At 49.5% G+C, this 16,685-nt stretch overlaps 1 long non-coding RNA gene across 1 annotated transcript; it reads right to left on the bottom strand.

The window, feature by feature from the left end:
* Nucleotides 1-9,745: 9,745 nt before the first annotated feature.
* LOC104872065 lies at nucleotides 9,746-14,566 on the bottom strand. The gene is made up of 3 exons (XR_783037.2): nucleotides 14,259-14,566; nucleotides 10,491-10,947; nucleotides 9,746-10,397 (listed from the first exon to the last, which is right to left on the bottom strand). It is a non-coding gene; the product is annotated as an uncharacterized LOC104872065 (long non-coding RNA).
* Nucleotides 14,567-16,685: the final 2,119 nt, after the last annotated feature.

Genomic DNA, 16,685 nt, shown 5'->3' with positions numbered 1-16,685 from the left:
TCCCCCTCTGCACCCTGGAGCTCTCCTCTGCCTCCCACACACTCTGCTCCCTCTTCTATCCTTCTAGAAACCTGCAAGTTGTGGGCCTCAGCGCTCAGCCTCAGGCATTAGCCTGTCCGTCCCAGTCCTCAGGTTGCAGCTCTGTCATACGCTCGCCATGTCGACCTCCTCTCAAGTGGGCGTCCTCATGTGAGGAGGGACCCTGGGAACCCGTGCTCTGAGCTCAGCCTTGCTCCAGGTGAAGTGAGAAGCCAAGGTCATGAGACACCTGGATCCCGGCCTTGACCTCCCCACATTGCGAGCCTCTGTCCTGAGGGAGGGGGCACAAAAGCCTGGCACAAAACTCTCCAAGAGCTGTCCCCATACTGGGAGCCTGGAGTCCAACAAGGGCTTTTCCTCCAGTACCATGGGATCTCATATGGCAGGGCACAATCTGGGCATCGTTCAAAAGTGCCTTGGTTGATTCTTGAATCAAAGCATGAGATGGGGCACTGCCCTGGCTGCCTGGCTGGCTGCACTGAACAATGGGCCGCTGCCGGGCTGTTCTCCATCTGTGCCAGGGCAAGGTGCTCTGCAGATGTTCTCACTGTGGCCTTGTAGCTGGGCAGGAGGAAGGAGGGAGTGAGAGAAGCCATGCCCGCTTTTCCTCCAGAAAGCAGCACTCTGCAAAGCCCAGCTGCGCAGACAGAATGTCCCGAGGCTGGGCAGGGGCTGTGCAGAGATCCTGCTCTGAATCCTGTCATGGACACTAGGAAGGCATGGCCCTGCCCTCCTGGTCAGGACCCCAAATGTGTGTTCTCTCTCAATGTCCCCCCACTCAATGGACCTGGCAGGCACAGGGTGTCCCTGCCTTGATGGGTTTGCCCTGGAGGTGGCAGATCCTCACCAGGAGGCAGGAACCGGCTAGAGGGAGCAGGAGACAGAGGGGCCATCCTGAAGGTGCTTTGCAAACTGAGCCAAAGCCCAAGTGGGGACAGGCGTGCCCCCGTGTCTTGCTTTGCTCTCCCTACTACCACAGACGGGCTGCTCCCCATTTGTCTCTAGAGAATCAAACTTCCTTGAGGAAAAGTGGCCGGACACTGACAAGGCGCTGGCTGCTTGCTCGTGGTCCTGTCTCCCCTCTGTCACGCCCCTGAGGTAGATAAAGCATCCTACAGTACAGACCAGAAAGGTGTCTGGAGCAAACTGGACTGGATGGCAGGGACTGGTTTATTCACGGATCCCGCTCTTGAGCCAGGGTGAGGAAGTGGACTCTGCTCTTCCTGCTGGCTGTTCATGCTGACTGGCCTCCTACCTGCCGCTGACCCGGGCCTCTCTCCAACCCTGAAAGATAACATCACCCTTGTCCAGGTGAGGGCCGCTGGACCACTTTGCCTTGTGAAATCCACAGCAGAGGACTGGAACCTCTGGATGACGGTTCTGCAGGGCTCCTTGCTGTGGGTATCTCTCTGACTCCCTGAGTGGAGGCAGACAGGACAGGGCATTGTGGCTTCCATGGCTCCTCCAGGTGAGCAGAAGAGAAAGCTGACCCAGACAGTTCAGGACGAGAAAGAGGCCCCGGGCCGGTGGGCAGGGCTAAGAGCTGAGGCTCTGGATCTCTGGATCTCTGGGCAGGTCTGCTGACACTTCTGGTCTAAACCCTCCAGCCAGATGGGGCAGTGTCCACAGTGACCCCGGCCCCTTCCCAGCCGACCTTCCTCCAATCCAGGTCTGTTGGTAGGAATTGAAAAATGTCAGCTTTATCAGAATTTCCATGTTGATAAGGCTTAAATTTGTAGCATTGCTTACAAACAGTAAGGACCTCTGTGTGTGAAGGTGCATTCTTTACACACCGACTTGTATCAGATTACATTTGAGCATTTCGGTTACATTTTATCTCAACAATATGATTCTAGTTGATTCTAGTTGAAAAAACTGTACATAAAATCACTACCAAAGGAGTAAAGTTTGGGTAACAGTGACAAACTGAATAGGTATTATCACTTCAAAAAAGTTTAAAATGAAACTCTGAACAAAAGTTGAAATGAGCAGAAACTTCAGTTCATATAGGGAAGAAACCTGCTACAAATATCGCCAAGTTTGGCTCCTAAATTGTACATGGTATTACTAAGAATGAGTTATGAAGCTGAAAGCTTCTAAATTTTTCCATTAAAGAACTCTCAATGTTGTGCTGTCTAGAGCACTATAGTGAGCAAGGCTATAAAGTTTTATTGGAAGTCAGCTGTCATTTATTTAAGTATTGTCTATGCCTACTGCCCTCTAAAGGACAGAAGTGAATAGTATGACAGGGGCTACAGGAAGTATATTTCTGTATGGCCCAAGAAGTCTGAAATATTTAGTTTGGTCCTTGGCAGAAAATGTTTGCTGACCTGGGTGCCACATAAAAGAATTAATTGTATTTTAGAGACTTTATAGAAAATATGATGAAAACTGTCTTATAAAGAAGTGACCAAAGAGTCTGCTGCCAAAAAACGTAAGAAAGTAAGTATTACATAATTATCCCAGGCAGTAAACTAATAGAATATTTTATGTTTTGTGATTTTAAAGGTGTTTCATGGTATTTTGGTACCGGGGATTGAACTCAGGTCCTGGCACGTGAAAGGCAGGTGGTGGAACTACTGAGCTAAATCCTCAGCCCGGTACTTTCAACTCTTTAAAGTTTGTAATTTGTTGTAATTTTCTCTCCCTCCCTCTCTCTCTCTCTCTCTCTGAATATTCATTTTTCTATTTAATTTTGCATTAGCCGTCTTCAATTCTTAAAGGAATTTTATTGTATTCTTTTCAGACCTCATAAAAGCGGGACTACGCTAGCTAAATGGTTACTGATGCCTAAAATAGTGTGGTGATATTTTAGAGAATAATTCCTAAGTCGCATAGAGGAAAGTTGTGTATATCGATTGAACTCGCTTGTAAGACTTCAAAGTCTTACTGTGTTAGATGATAGACTCTAAGGGACCAAAGGGTGATGAGGGCCCACAGGAGCGGACCGGTGACAGCTTGAACGACAAGAAAATCACAGTGGAGGTGGCTGTTCAGACCAATGCCAGGACGTCCTTGGAACTGTGACAGCTGACCTAGTTTCTGAAGAGCTCTTCCTCTGCTAATTGCGAAAGAAGCAGCCTGCCAGGCCACCTCTGGTTCCCACTGTGAAGGGCAGGGCGTGAAGATGGGCATCGTTCCCCACACCTCTGCGGTCCCTGCCTGAGGGCGATGAGCGAAGGGCGGAGCCCTCTCTCTCAGGCAGATGCCACAGACTTGGTTATAGGCAGCAGCGACAGCAGTGACTCTGAGGGACACATTGCACCTGTCCCAGATGGAGCAAAGAAGCGAGCTTTCTCAACACCAGGGAAACCGGGTCTCGAAACGCGCTCTTTCTTCACCCCCTTTACTGGGTCACGTGCCCACCACCGAGCCAATCATAGGAAAGCGTGAGGCGCCATTCTTCAGGTCACGTGCACATCTCTGAACCAATCACGGGAAAGTCGAGTGACCCGGGCTCCGCGTGCAAACCAATCCTATGGGAGTGACTAAGCCCCGTAAGCGATTTGCTCCTGCGGTTGTGACCCTGGAGAATCCTGAAAATGCCCTAAAATAGTCCGTTAGGACCCTGAGGACACCCCACACCCAGTTCTGGGTCTCCTTTCTGAGTCTGGGCCTTGCTGGGCTCCCGAGCCTTCTGGGAAGCTCAGGAAGTAGCTCCGTAGAGCTAGGCCAGAAAGCTTCTGGAAATAGTGCATCAGGTGCAAAGGTTAAACCGTGACCAGAGAGGGCCTGCAGGAGGGATCGGAGACCAAAACTCTTTGGATCTATCACTGCCTCTGTCGTCTTCCTTGGAGACAGATGAACTCCGGGAAAGGTGAGTGGAGACGCCTGACACCCTCGCCGCTGGAAAGAGTGGGCTTGTCCAGGAAGCCCAGAGAAAGTTTCTCCAAGTAACAGGGATTGGAGGCGGGATTAAATCAGTGGCTAATGATTTAATCAGTCATGCTTAAGTGATGAAGCACATAAAATTCAAAAGGACAGGGTGTCGAGGGCTTCCACACAGCTGAACATAGGAGAGTCCTGGAGAGGGCCATGCAGCCTCCTCCATACTCTGCCCTCTACATCCCTTCATCTGTGTCCTTTCTAGTATCCGTTATGACCAACTGGTAAACCTAGGTGTTTCACTGAACCTGAGGGGGGTTTGTGGGAATCCTGATGTGTAGCTGGTTGGTCAAAGTGCTGGTAAAACAACTTGGGGCCTTCAATAAGCAATACAGTGGGGGTGGGCTGGCAGCCTTGGGGACTGAGCCCTTCACCTGTGGGAGCTGACATTATTTCTAAGTGGAAGATGTCAGCTTTAACTGGACTGGACGACACCTTGCTGGTGTCCCCTGTAGAACAGACCTCTTGCTCTGAGGACAAATCCCCACACATCTGAAGTGATCTCTGTTTTGTGAGTGTAGTAAGGGAAACTAAGTCTGAGTTTTGTTTTTCCACTGTATCTTCATAAGATCTAAAGGGACTTCAGGAAAATATCCAAATACAATATGTGGTCTTATTTGAATTTTGATTCAAACTATCAACTATAAAAAATAATAGAAATGTGTTTGACACTTGGGGAGATCTAAAATAGTGGGCATTGTCAAAAGTTTTTCTGTTTGTTTTTGTGGTACTGGGAATTGAACCCAGGGCCTCGCAATCGTGTGAGGCAAGATTGCAATTAGTAAAGACCCGCAGTTTAATTTTGTAGGCTGTGATGATGGAATTGCAGTTCTGTTAAAAGAGGAAGCACTTCCTCGTCTATCAGAAATATAACCTTGTACTACATTGCTGCGGTAATGGCCTCTGTAGATTAATTACTCCCCACTTCTATGTCATTTGCATATTCCCTCCTACACTCGTTCTGGGTTTTGCTGCTTGACTTATTTTGTCTAATGAGACATTAGCAAACATGCTACAAGCACAGGCTTGAAAAGCACTTGTACATTGGGGCTTGCCTTCTCTTGCCTCTGGGAACTCTTGGAACACAGCCACTGTGGGAGCAAGCCTGAGCTAGCCTGTTCTAAGGCTGTGTGGAGAACTGAGGCACCTTTCGCAACTGCCAGACATGTGGGTGAGACCATCAAAGACAGCTCAACCCGGTCAAGTCACTAGCTAACTGCATCATCCTGAGAGCCCAGACAGAAGGAACAGAAGAGCCATCCAGCTGATCCCAGCCCAACTGTCGACCCACAGAATCGTGACCTAACAATGATCGCTATTTCAAGACACTCGCAATAGATAGATAATATAATTCTGAATGTGTACAAATAAAATTTCAGATGTCTAGGCATTTGTTTATGCGAAGTAGGGTGAATGAGGGTCTAGATGAAAAAGATTTTGGTTAAAGGCAGATAATTATTAAAGTTGGTGAGGATTTCATTTCTCTATTCTCTTTACCTTTGGTGATGTTTGATGTGGAAATTTCCATAATAAAGGAAGGATGAAAAGAAGAATAGAAGAGAAAAAAGAGAATAGCTCTTCTATTCATAGATAAAGCAATTGAGACACAAAGAAAGTGAATTCTGCTATGTAACACAGCCAAGTCTTAGGAGACTTCATTGCAGACTGAACACAGCTTCCCCAACTCCTGGGCCAGATGCTTTCCTTTGTTTGACATGCTCAGAGCCAGGAAAGTTACTAGGAGAAGCAATACAGGGAAGAATAACCTCATTTCTTGCTTGAGTAAAGCCTGTGGCAGGTCTAAGATGTTAGAAGGTAGTAAGAACTTTGATGACAAATGATTTTATTTGTGTGATGTATTGTATAGCATTTGAGGAACAAATATCTGTTTTGCCATATACATGTATTCTATCACATAAAAGAGAAGGAAGAGCTCCTTTCCACATTCAAGCTTACTCTGTTTTCAAAAGTGCATAGTAACTGTGAAAGAAATAGCAGGAGCTGCGTTACAGTGTGCCCGCACATCAATACTAAAAATTCATCTTCACGTCCAAATATATTGAAGTTGTGTCTTTCCCACATATACAAAATGAGCAAAGCTTTCATTATTCATCAAATGAGAAAATTAAGCACCGTAATTATCTGTCTATTGCCCCAGGATAGATTGGGCATAGTTTAATCAGACTTTGCTATGTGAAGCTACAGACTGCGCCTGACCATAAACAGACATTAAAGAGGTTACTTAATGAAAAAGAAAAGAGAGAGAGAGAAAAAAAAAAACACCACGCACATTAAAAAAAAAAAAAAAAATCTCCCAGGTCTTCATAGCCAGTGTTGGTTTCCCTGAGAACTTATGGACTTTAGAACTCAGCTGGAGTTTAAGGGGAAGAAGGAAGATTCTAGAAGGTGATAACTGGGCCTGTGACCAAAAAGTCAAATACAACAAAGCTAAACTAAACTGCAATCTTTCTCGTAACCAAATTGGCAGGGCCCCTGCCTTGCTTTTCTTGAGAGCGGTGTTCACTGAGAGGACCCACAGGGCTCTGTATTTATGTTTGATGGTTGGTCTGAAATCCTAGAGCCCCAGAGCCAGCTGGCAGAGCTCAGTGAGGTCCACGTGTTGCTGAGGGCAGGAACCAGCAGTGCTGGCTACAGCTCACACACATCCTGCGGGTCACTCGTATATGTGAAGGAATCCTGGGTGAGTGGGGAAAGGACCCAGGTCTCCTTCCCTTGAGGGACCTCCAGTCCCTGAGGGCCTTGAGTTTCTTTGAGTTACACTCAGCAGTCACATAGATGTTTCCTGTTTCACGCTGTGTATTTAATGCACAGAAGTTTTCAAGTCAAGGGGTCCCTGGGTAGAGGTGATGAGGAGGTTGGTGGCTCTGGGCCCAGTGAGATTAAGGTCCTGTCACCCCGAGGACCCAGGCTTATGGACCTGAGGGCCACACACACAAGGCCTGCCTGGAGTGCCAGGGTGACTCTGAGGCAGACACTGTCCTTTTCATCTGCCGCCATGGTAACCTGCACCCTAGATACCCGGAAGAGCAGCTCCTGAGGGGCTTTCCAGAGCTTTTACTCCCCTGAGTGTTGGAAAATGCCATCCTTCACCAGTTTCGTCTCCCCACCCCTCTCCCTTTCCCACATCGCTGACCTGCCACTCCCTCTGCGGTGCAGACACCGAGGGCTGTGAGCTAGGTCAGCCTTCCACAAACCCTGGGGAATCTAAACACAAGCTAGACAGGCAAGCCCTCAGGCAGAGTCCAGGGACCCAGGATGTGGCAGTGCTGACGGTGGCCTCTGCTGCTGTGCGGTACACACCAGGAGGAAAGTTTCCCAGGAGAGCCTTCTAAGATCTGGAGTTGTTTCAGAGGGAAGCAGAGCCATCTGTCCAGCGTTGACAGAGGCCAGTGCCAGGCACGGTCAGGGAAAGGTCCAAGCTGTGCCAGGGCAGGAGGGGATGGGAGACTCTCCCAGGACCATTCATCAGGTGGCAGAAGAGCTTTCCAGCAGGAGCCCCAAGCAGGGGCTGCGGAGTGCTTCGCACTTGTGCACCACGAGGCGTTGCAGGCCTCGGCCCCTGCCTCAAGTCCCTGCCCCTCTGTTGAGCGGGACTCAGGCTGATTCCTAGCCTGCCTGGTCCCCTCGCAGCTCCTGTGGGCAGTCCTTGCTCCAAGACGGTGACCAGTGTCTGCCCCCGGCCCGGACAGAAGCCGGCCTCCCAGGACTGGTGGGGCACACGCTGGACACAGGCAGGTGGCTCGGTGGCCCTGGCCAGGGCTTGGAAGCAGCGGGGCAGGCGTAGGTGTCCGCCCTCCAGCCTTCCAAGTCCACCTGGGGTCGGGTCTCGGGTGTCAGAGCTGCGCTCCCAACGGTGGACGCTAGTAACAGCCTTAACAGGGAACATTTTTCTAGGTACTTGCTGGGAAAGAAAGCAAAGAAGGGATGCTCTCGTGAGTTCTGTGCATTCTCTTGGGTGGTTACTGTGCACTCTCCCAGCTCAGTGTCATGTCTGAGCCTTGACCCAGGAGAGTGAAAAGTCACAACAATCCTGGGCATTTCCCCCATGGGATGTCATCATGATCTTATGTCTACTGCACATTTCCTAAGCAGGGTACAGTAGAGCTGCTCTGGTAATTAATCAATGAGCACCATGGAGGCCTTGAGTTGTCAGTTAGGTAGCCCGGGCCAGTCCTGGCACCACCCCGCGCCGACCCGCGCTCCCCCTCCCAGCCCACGCCGGGGCGCCACCCAGCCTCTCCTCTTCCATCCACCCCAGCCCGGGGCAGGGCAGCTAGGACCGGAGGGCCGGACAGGAGAGAGGGAGGAGAAGGGGGAAGGCCAAGGAGGGGCGAGAGCCACGAGGGGACGCCACGCCCCTATTTCTGGCGGGCCTGCTGCGGAACAACTGCTGAAGTTGGACGAAGGGCACTGGGCCCAGCTCCCCTGCCCGGCCCTCCGGGTCCAGGGCTCACACCCACCCCACTTTCCCCAGCCCTCTGCGAGGGATCGCTGTCCCCCCTCTGCCACCCCCGTGGCCTGGAAGGCCGTTGGCACGCGCCTGAGTCCGCGGCCCGGATCTTCCCTAGGCGTGGGCCTTCTCAGATGAGACCCCTGCTGCCGGACTGGGGCCCCAAGGCCTTGTGCAGCAGTGTGGGGAGGTGGCTGACACTGGGCACTGGCCCTGTCGCCGGCCCTTGAGAGGCCTCCCCCCTTACATACTTTCCAGCCATGATTTACATGTGTTCATGCTTATAAAGGAAGCTCATTCATAAATAGACCCCGAGCAAAAGAACATCCGTACTGACCCCCTTCCTGCTTCCCTTGCACAGAACAGTTTTATGTGTAAAGTTCGGGCTCATAGCAACATACACACGTTCACATTAACACGCTTTATACAGAAATGGGGTCAGGACACAGAAGGAGCTAATGAGCAGTGAGTAGTCACCGAACACCAAACCCTTGGTCTGAGCCCTCTCTTCTAGTAACTCATTTACTCCTCACAGGCCTCTCAGGTTGGTCACCGTCACCCCCAGTTTCTGGCCGAGGACCTGGGCATTGGAAGGTTCAGTAGCCTGTCCAGGCCCACAGAGCTGCTAAGCAACGGTCAGGAATTGAGCCTGGCTCCAGAGCCACAAGTTAGCAGAACTGCCTACTTTTCTAGGCACATTGCTCCAAAAGCTGTGTTATTTTCCGCAACCGTTGCAGATTCCGAAAGGAGTTGGTGGCTATGTCTACTTGAGATTTTTATAGGTATTAAGAAAACTTCGTGGGGCCCCGCACTCATGCTGCAAATCAAAGGCCCACATTTGAGCCCCCCCACCCCCGGGCAGTAGGCCCCTTCAGTCTCTCTCAGGTCAGAGAAAGAGGAAAGCCCCAGACCCAGGGAGAGGCGCACGCGGGCCATAGAGGTGAGCACTGACTACTGGGCGGATGGAGGGAGAGGGTGCCCAGACCGGTACTAGTGACATCGCCCGACTGTGTGCAGCCTTGTCCAGCTGAGGCTGCGTATCCCGTGGTGGCCAAGTGCCTGAGCGAACCTGCTTCTACCTTGGACCTCTGAGGGCCTCTTGACCTCCACTTGGTTTTCTGGGACTGTGCCTTTAGCGCCCTCAAAATTCTCTGAGTGCCCGTCGATAAAGTCCTTTTTTGTTTTACAGTTTTTGCTGTAGCTTGTAAACCCTCCTATCTGGTATATACAATCAGTCTCAAATCTTTTAATTTTTGCCAATCTGATAGGCCAAAGGGGAAAAAAGAAAAAAGGAAAAGTACTTCATGGATTTAATTTACATTTATTTGCTTTTCACTAGGGAGGTGGAGGTGGAGATCACTTACTTCAAATGAAATCCATTTTGTCCTTGTAGGAGAACAGATCCGGAGCTAGGCAGAGGCCACTGAGTGGACTGCATTGTCCAAACTGCCTCGTGGCCAAGTCCTCATCAAGAGTGTGAGGAGCCCTGTAGTAGGAACTGCTCCCTGTTGGGCCTGTGCAAAGTGGGGGCGTCTGCTCCAAGACCCCTAAGATCAGGCTGTGGCAGCGGAAAGCTGAGAATGACGCAAACTTAAGACTCAAAGATCCTGTATCTGTGGTTTTAATTAACCAAATATTTTATATAGTATTGCAAATAAGCAAGAGAGCTCTTTATCTTTTGAAAACAGATGTTCCTTGATTTACAGTGGGGTTGTAAACCAATCTGCCAATTTCAACTTGAAGATGTCTTAAGTTAGAAATGCATGTGATTCGCCCAACTTCGTGAGCATCTCAGCAACACGACACACTGCAGTGTTGGTTGTTGCCCTTCATGATGATGGACAGCTGTCACTGGCCACTGCCACCTAGCACCACCCAGGGGTCACTGAAGATCGCCAGCCTTGGAGAGATCAAGATTCAAAGTTCAGTTTCTACTGAATGTAGAAATTTAGGGGCTGTGGATGCAGCTCAAGGAGCAAGCACGAGGCCCTGAGTTTGATTCCTGATACCGAAAAAGAAAAGAAGAAATTCAGGTACTACTCTTCAGTTGGAAAACTGTAAGTACCACCACATGGAATTGGGACCACATCCATACCTGTGTGTCTAGATCTCTGTATCCATCTGTCCGTCTGCCTGTCCTCTGAGGGGCTGTTTCTCTGGACCTGAGACAGAACAGACTGGCTGGCTCCAGCCTCTGTATTACGGTGTTGCTTTGTTACCACAATCCCTTACCCTAATTTGATTGGTTTCCATGAGTGTGTCCTCTGCTGGCTTGGCTTCTGTGACCTTCTTGTCCTGTAAGGTTCTTTGCTGTCTTCATGTCTATCTCCAGGAATTGCACATATTGAGTGTATTCACCTTTTGATTGTAACATTTACTGCAACTTCGTTGAGCTTAGCCCCTTGTCTCTTCGCTTCGCTTTGGGCAGCTTTCACCCTGGAGAATACATTGTGGCTCTCGACGCTGTGACAAATCCCACTGGTTCCAGTGTGCCGAAGAGGCTGCTTACCGAGCCACTCCCCTGCCTGCTTTCTTCATAGTGCTGCGGGCTCCTGCAGGAAGCATACAACATCTGTCACTTCCTGTCCTTTAGTACAATTTTAAAATGTTCTTCATGTACGTCCTCCAGCATTTTGGTTAGGTCTACCCCTACATGACATATTTTGTTACCATTGCAAATGCTCTCTTCTCCTCAGCGTAAGGAAGAGACGTTGATTTTTATGTTTGGCCTGTGTCCTCTTGCCAACTGTCTGATTCCTATAGACTATCAAACCTGTCCAGGATGGTACTTCTGTGAAGTATAATGTCTCTTTTAATTCCTGTATTATCCTAGTTTATGTGGGTTTTTCTCTGAGTCTTCTGCACGCTCTTGGCTTCCTTCAGATGTATAGAGATTCTTGGTCATCCAAACCCATTTCTCAACGAGAGCCAGGATGGAGGCTCTCAAAATATGAACCATAGATTCCTGGAGGAGAGGAGCCAGGTACAGAGACTTATCAGGGCTGCCTGCAAGGTCAGAGTTATCTAGTAGGAATACAAAGACACTTTCTTCCCTCATGGATGTTCAGCCAGTTTCCCAGAGTCTACAGCACGTGTGATATCTCAACAGCTTGAGAGCAGAGCAGATAGAAAAATCTAGCTGGCCTTAAGCCAGACTTTGGAAAGATTTTTTAAAATACAAAACAGTGTTACTCTTCTTATTAAATAGTTTTTAGAAAAGTATAGCTATTTCATAAATGTTATTTGAAGTAGCATGTCATTATTATTAAATAAATACTTAAACTTTTTCACCATACTTCTACCACATTATATATTGAAAGGTTTACCCCACAGTGATGAAAGCACTCTCCAGCTTTCTGTTGCTGTAAAAAATACTGAGGCAATTGAAGGAAGGGTATGTTTTGACTCACAGTGCCAGAGGGTTCAGTCCATGGTTGTTGGCCCCATTTGGGCTGGGATAATGCCGTTTGTCATGGTAGGGAGTGCATGGCAGAGCACAGTTGCTCACTCTGACCAGGATGCAAAGAAGAAGGGGAAGGGGCAAGGGTCTCACCCTTTTCTGCAGAGGCAAATACTCAGTGAGCTGAAGACTCTCTCTCTAGACCCCATCTGCTAAAGGTCCTGTCACCTCCCAGTCATGCAGTATCACCCCCTGGGGACCAAATATTTTTTGTTTTTCAATACTAGAAATTGAACCAAGGGCCTTTGCCCTGAGCTTCATCCCCAGACCTGTTTACATTTTGAGACAGGGTCTCTCTAAGTCGCTAAGTTGCCCAGGCTGAGCTTGAATTTGTGATCCTCCTGCCTCAGCCTCCCAGAGTATTGGGATTATAAGCATATACCACCACACCCAGCTAATCACTCTTGCTGGGTGAAACAGTCCTTGAACAAACTAAACCTCCCTTCTGGCAGGGACTGTACAGCAGTGCTGGCCCCACTGAGTGCTTAGGACCAGGGAGCTGGGTAAGGTCATGGAGCCTTCATGGGCTTCTGATCTGGGGTGCTGTCTCCCCGTTAGCTGGCACTCACCTGATAGTTTCTTGGGCAGGCCCTGTGTTTGCTCAGGCTACTCCTGGAGTTCTGCCCTCAACACTCACACCACACTCGGGCTCCATCCAGACCCCATCTCAGCCCTGGAGAGCCCCTTCAGTACCCACCCCTGTGCATGCTCCCTTCTCCTCTGCCTGCACCCAGACCTAGACTTTGAAGATGACTTCCCACCTGTACCATGGCAGGTACCTCGGCTATGCTGGGTTTCCCCATGAATCGGATCTCATCTCTCGTCTGCTTTGCATCTTGTAGACATTCCCCTTGGTGTCCTGGTGGCACTTTTCTTAGTTTTTCCAGACTTCGATTTGTTTTTATGTTTGTTCTCCTATTTCAGAGGAAGGGATGGGTTGTGTTTAATCAGCCTATCTTAACCCCAGTAGAAAAAAGAAAAGGTTGGATGAATGAGTGGATGGATGGATGGATGGATGGGTAGGTCGAGGGAGGGGTGGAGGGATGGATGGATGAACAAGGGCTCTGGCTGTAGGTCCTCAGCATAAGGAGGCAGCCGAGTCAGTGTGGATCTTCCTTTAAGACAGGGCTGCTGGGAGGAGCATATGGTAGACTGAGGGTAGACACATGCTGATGTCTGCCTGTGTGTGAGCACCTGTAGACAGGCGAGGTCGGATGTCTTTGTGCGTTGGTAGAAGTGGAACACACAGAATGCTGCAGATGTTCCCTCTCTTCAGGCTCTTAAGTTGCTGAGAGGTAGGTAAGCCGAGGCAGCATTGTTAGAAAAAAATGCGATGTCTCCTTGTGCTCCAGTCCTGATGCTTGGGGAAAGCTTAGCTCACCTCTCCGAACACTGGGCCCAACATAAAAAAGGAGGGTGCAAGGAAGCAATCCCAAGAGAGGGAGCCCTGGGGACGTTAGCAGAGGATGCCCTGGGGAGCCCTGCCCTTCCTCCTGCCTTGGGTCTGACCAGTTGATCAGGCCTCCACCTGGTCCAGAAAGCAGGCAGACCCTTTAAAGATGCAGTCCAGACAGCAGCAGGGAGCCAAGGGTGACCACGGAGCAAACTAGGGAAGGGAAACTTAGGCCGCCTCACATTTAATGTAAAAGAAAACACTTCCCTCCTGAAGCAGGGGGCTGAGCTGTGCAGCTTGGCAAAGGCACAAACCAAAGCAAAGCCTTCCTGCTTCTCTGGAAAGTCAGGCCACACCCTCCGGACATGGGAAAGGCTTTCTTCTCTATTTCAAATGACCCTGTTTCGCCTTCTTTAGATGCAAATGTTTGTTTGGTCTGCTTTGAAATACCTCCGTGCAGCTGAAATAATTTAAGGCAGCCCTACAGAAAGCAACCACATCCTGACCTTCTAAAGTGTGAACCCTTCCCTGGGGCCACAGAGGGAATTGCTGCACACCTGGGGGGCAGGGCTGCCCTCCCTCCTTGGCCTCCTGGGCCTTGGGACAGGGTGGGCACTGTCCAAAAGGATTCAGAGTGGACACACAGGTGGGCTATGATGACCGCTGAGAAGGAGCCAACATTTGTCAGGGCCCTGATGCTATGCCAACCACCTCTGGGAGTGGGGTTCACCTTTCAGCAGTTAACTTGTGCAATCTGACTTTTTACCCCACATCCTAGAGGTACAGGATATGCAGAAATCTGTGATGGAGAAAGAAACTTCTGCAAAACATTGCAAGGATTGAATTAGTAAAATACAATGTCACTTCGCGTCTACAGGGGACTGGTTAGCGTAATCAGGAGATAGTGTAGTCTGTGGTCTTTGAGTCCCTTGTACAAGGTGGGGCCGCATTGGCACAGCACCTGGGCGTGTCCTCCTTCTGCAGACCATTAATAATCCTAGATGACTTACCATGCCTGATACGATGTAAATGCCACATAATAGTGCTTATTCTGTATTGTTTAGGGAGCAGTGACCAGGAAAAAGCCTGTACATGTTTAGTACAGACACAGTGTGTTTCCCTGAATATTTTCCATCCATGGTGGGTTAGATCCATGGGTGTGGAATTTGAGGACACCAAGGTTCCGCTGTACCTAGGAAATACGGTGTGACACAAGTGCAGGTCTCTGTGACCTGACCTTGTGTGGCCTTGCCCCCCTTACCACTGTAAAGTGCTCAATGATCTAAGGATTCGGTGAGACCAGGGTCCACTCATCAATGCAAGGGGCTGCCTTGGTGACAAAGCTAAGCATCAACCCAGGGAGGCAGAACTGCTGCCTGTGCCTGGCAGGAGGCAGGAACTGTCTGTTTGCTCGTGGCTGGGTAGCTGACCACTCCCCTGCCAGTTCTCTGCTTCCTGCCCCTGCTGGTGGCTGCAGGGGTGTCACCCATGCCTTTCCACCACGTGGCTTTGCAAATGGAGTCTGCCTGTCCTGTCTACCTGTGTGCTGTGCCCTGTTCTCAGCAGGGGAGCTGAGGTTGAGTTTTACTCAACTGAATTCTTCCTCTCAGGCTGGCCCAGTTGTGGACCTGGCATGCAGTAGCCCCTTGTATGAATGGTGGCGTCTTACATGGAAGGATGGACAAGGCTGGACTGACAGAGGCAGAAGGCAGCAGGGTAGATCTGCTGCCTCCTTTTCTGCAGTGGCTTTTCCTGTGTGGTGGCACATGATAAGCAGGAAAAAAATTATTCCATATACCTAAGGTGGAATTACTATGCAATATTTAAAAATAATAAATTACATTTATGTCTGTTTTATAAAGAATAGTATGGCATGGATAATAAGACATGCAAACTTATGCACAGGCAAAAGGCATCTGTAAATCAATGAGAAAGACATACAACAACTGAATGGAAGATGGGCAACAGATAGAAATCCTTTCCAGGAAAGGAAAACGCTTCTAAACCTTCAAAAATACTCTTACTCCATTACACTATGAGAATTGCAAACTAAACATTAGTGAGATCCTCCTTTCCACCTAACAGGTTGGCAGAGTCCCAGGCTTTGATAACTTCTGTTCAAGTGCTATGGTTTGGATCCAGAATGTCCCCCAAAGGCCCTCGTGTTGAAGGCTCTGTCCCAGCCTGGCACCATCGGGAGCTGCTGGCACCTTTAGGAGGTGGGACCTTCTGAGAGGAATTTAGGCTGTTGGGGGCGTGGCCTGGAAGGGGACACTGGGGACCCAGCTTAGGTCTTCTTTTTTCCTTTGCTTCTTAGCTGCCATGAAGGGAGTGGCCCCCTCTGCCTTGTGCCCCAGCCACAACATGCTGCCTCACCACCAGCCCTAAAGCAGCAGGGCCAACCAGCCATGGTGTAACCTCACAAACTGTGAGCCAGAACAGACTTTCCCTCTTCTTACACCGATCATCTCAGGTATTTCATCGTGGTAACAGAAAGCCGACTGATATAGTGAGTGAGCTGCTGGGACAAGCTCAGTGGGGGCTTTTAGACACAAGCAGCAGCATTGCACACCTTCCTGTTCCGGCCCAGCAAGCCCACGTGAGGGCTTTGTCCTTCGGGTGTGGACACAAATCTGTGCAAAAACACTCATCACAGACTCGCTGAAGCATTGGTTGTGGCCATCCAAGGATGGAGAGATACCTACAACAATAGCATTCATTAAATAAACTGCACTGCATCTGTAATATGGAATTACCATGTAATCACTAAAAGGAAAATGATGTGTTAGAGATCTAGGACATGGAGCAAGCTTGGAAATATATTGTTCATGACAAAGAGGAAGCTGGAAAATGTGCATGTAGAGTCCGTGTGTGTGTGTGTGTGTGTGTGTGTGTGTGTGTGTCTGTGTGTCTGTGTGCACGCGCACACAGAACCATAGAAACTCCCAGAAAGGTACATAAAATATGGAAATTGGCACCATGAGTTCCCTCTGGCGGTACAGACTGAATGTTCCTGTGCCCCAGAATTCCTATGTTGCGATCTTAACCCCTGTGTGATGAGCCTTTGGGAGGTGATTGTATCACCAGGCTGGAGACCCCACGATGAGATTATGGAAAGGACACCAGAGGGTTTTCTGTTTTCTCTCCATTTGAGAACATAGCAAGAAGGTGGCCATTTGCAACCTGGATGAGGGTGCTGGCCAGACCCTGACCCAGGGCTTCCACCTCCAGGACTTTGAAAAATTTCCATTGTTTCTAAGCCACCCTGTCTGTAGTGCTGGGAAGCCATCTGGTTACAGCATCCCAAGGAAACTATGCCATCAGGGAAAGGCTAGAGGTAGGAGATCGGTGGTAGGAAACTTATGTCTGTCGTCTCTTCCCTTGTTTGAATGTTGTAACCCAGCATTTTCAGTCCCTTACACAGTTGGAGCCTCTGG

This window comes from Fukomys damarensis, unplaced genomic scaffold (genome assembly GCF_012274545.1).
Source record: "Fukomys damarensis isolate Sample0158 unplaced genomic scaffold, DMR_v1.0_HiC HiC_scaffold_7, whole genome shotgun sequence".
Taxonomy (NCBI): domain Eukaryota; kingdom Metazoa; phylum Chordata; class Mammalia; order Rodentia; family Bathyergidae; genus Fukomys; species Fukomys damarensis.
The sequence above is the reverse complement of the archived record's forward strand: the minus strand, read 5'-3'. Positions and strand labels throughout refer to the sequence as shown.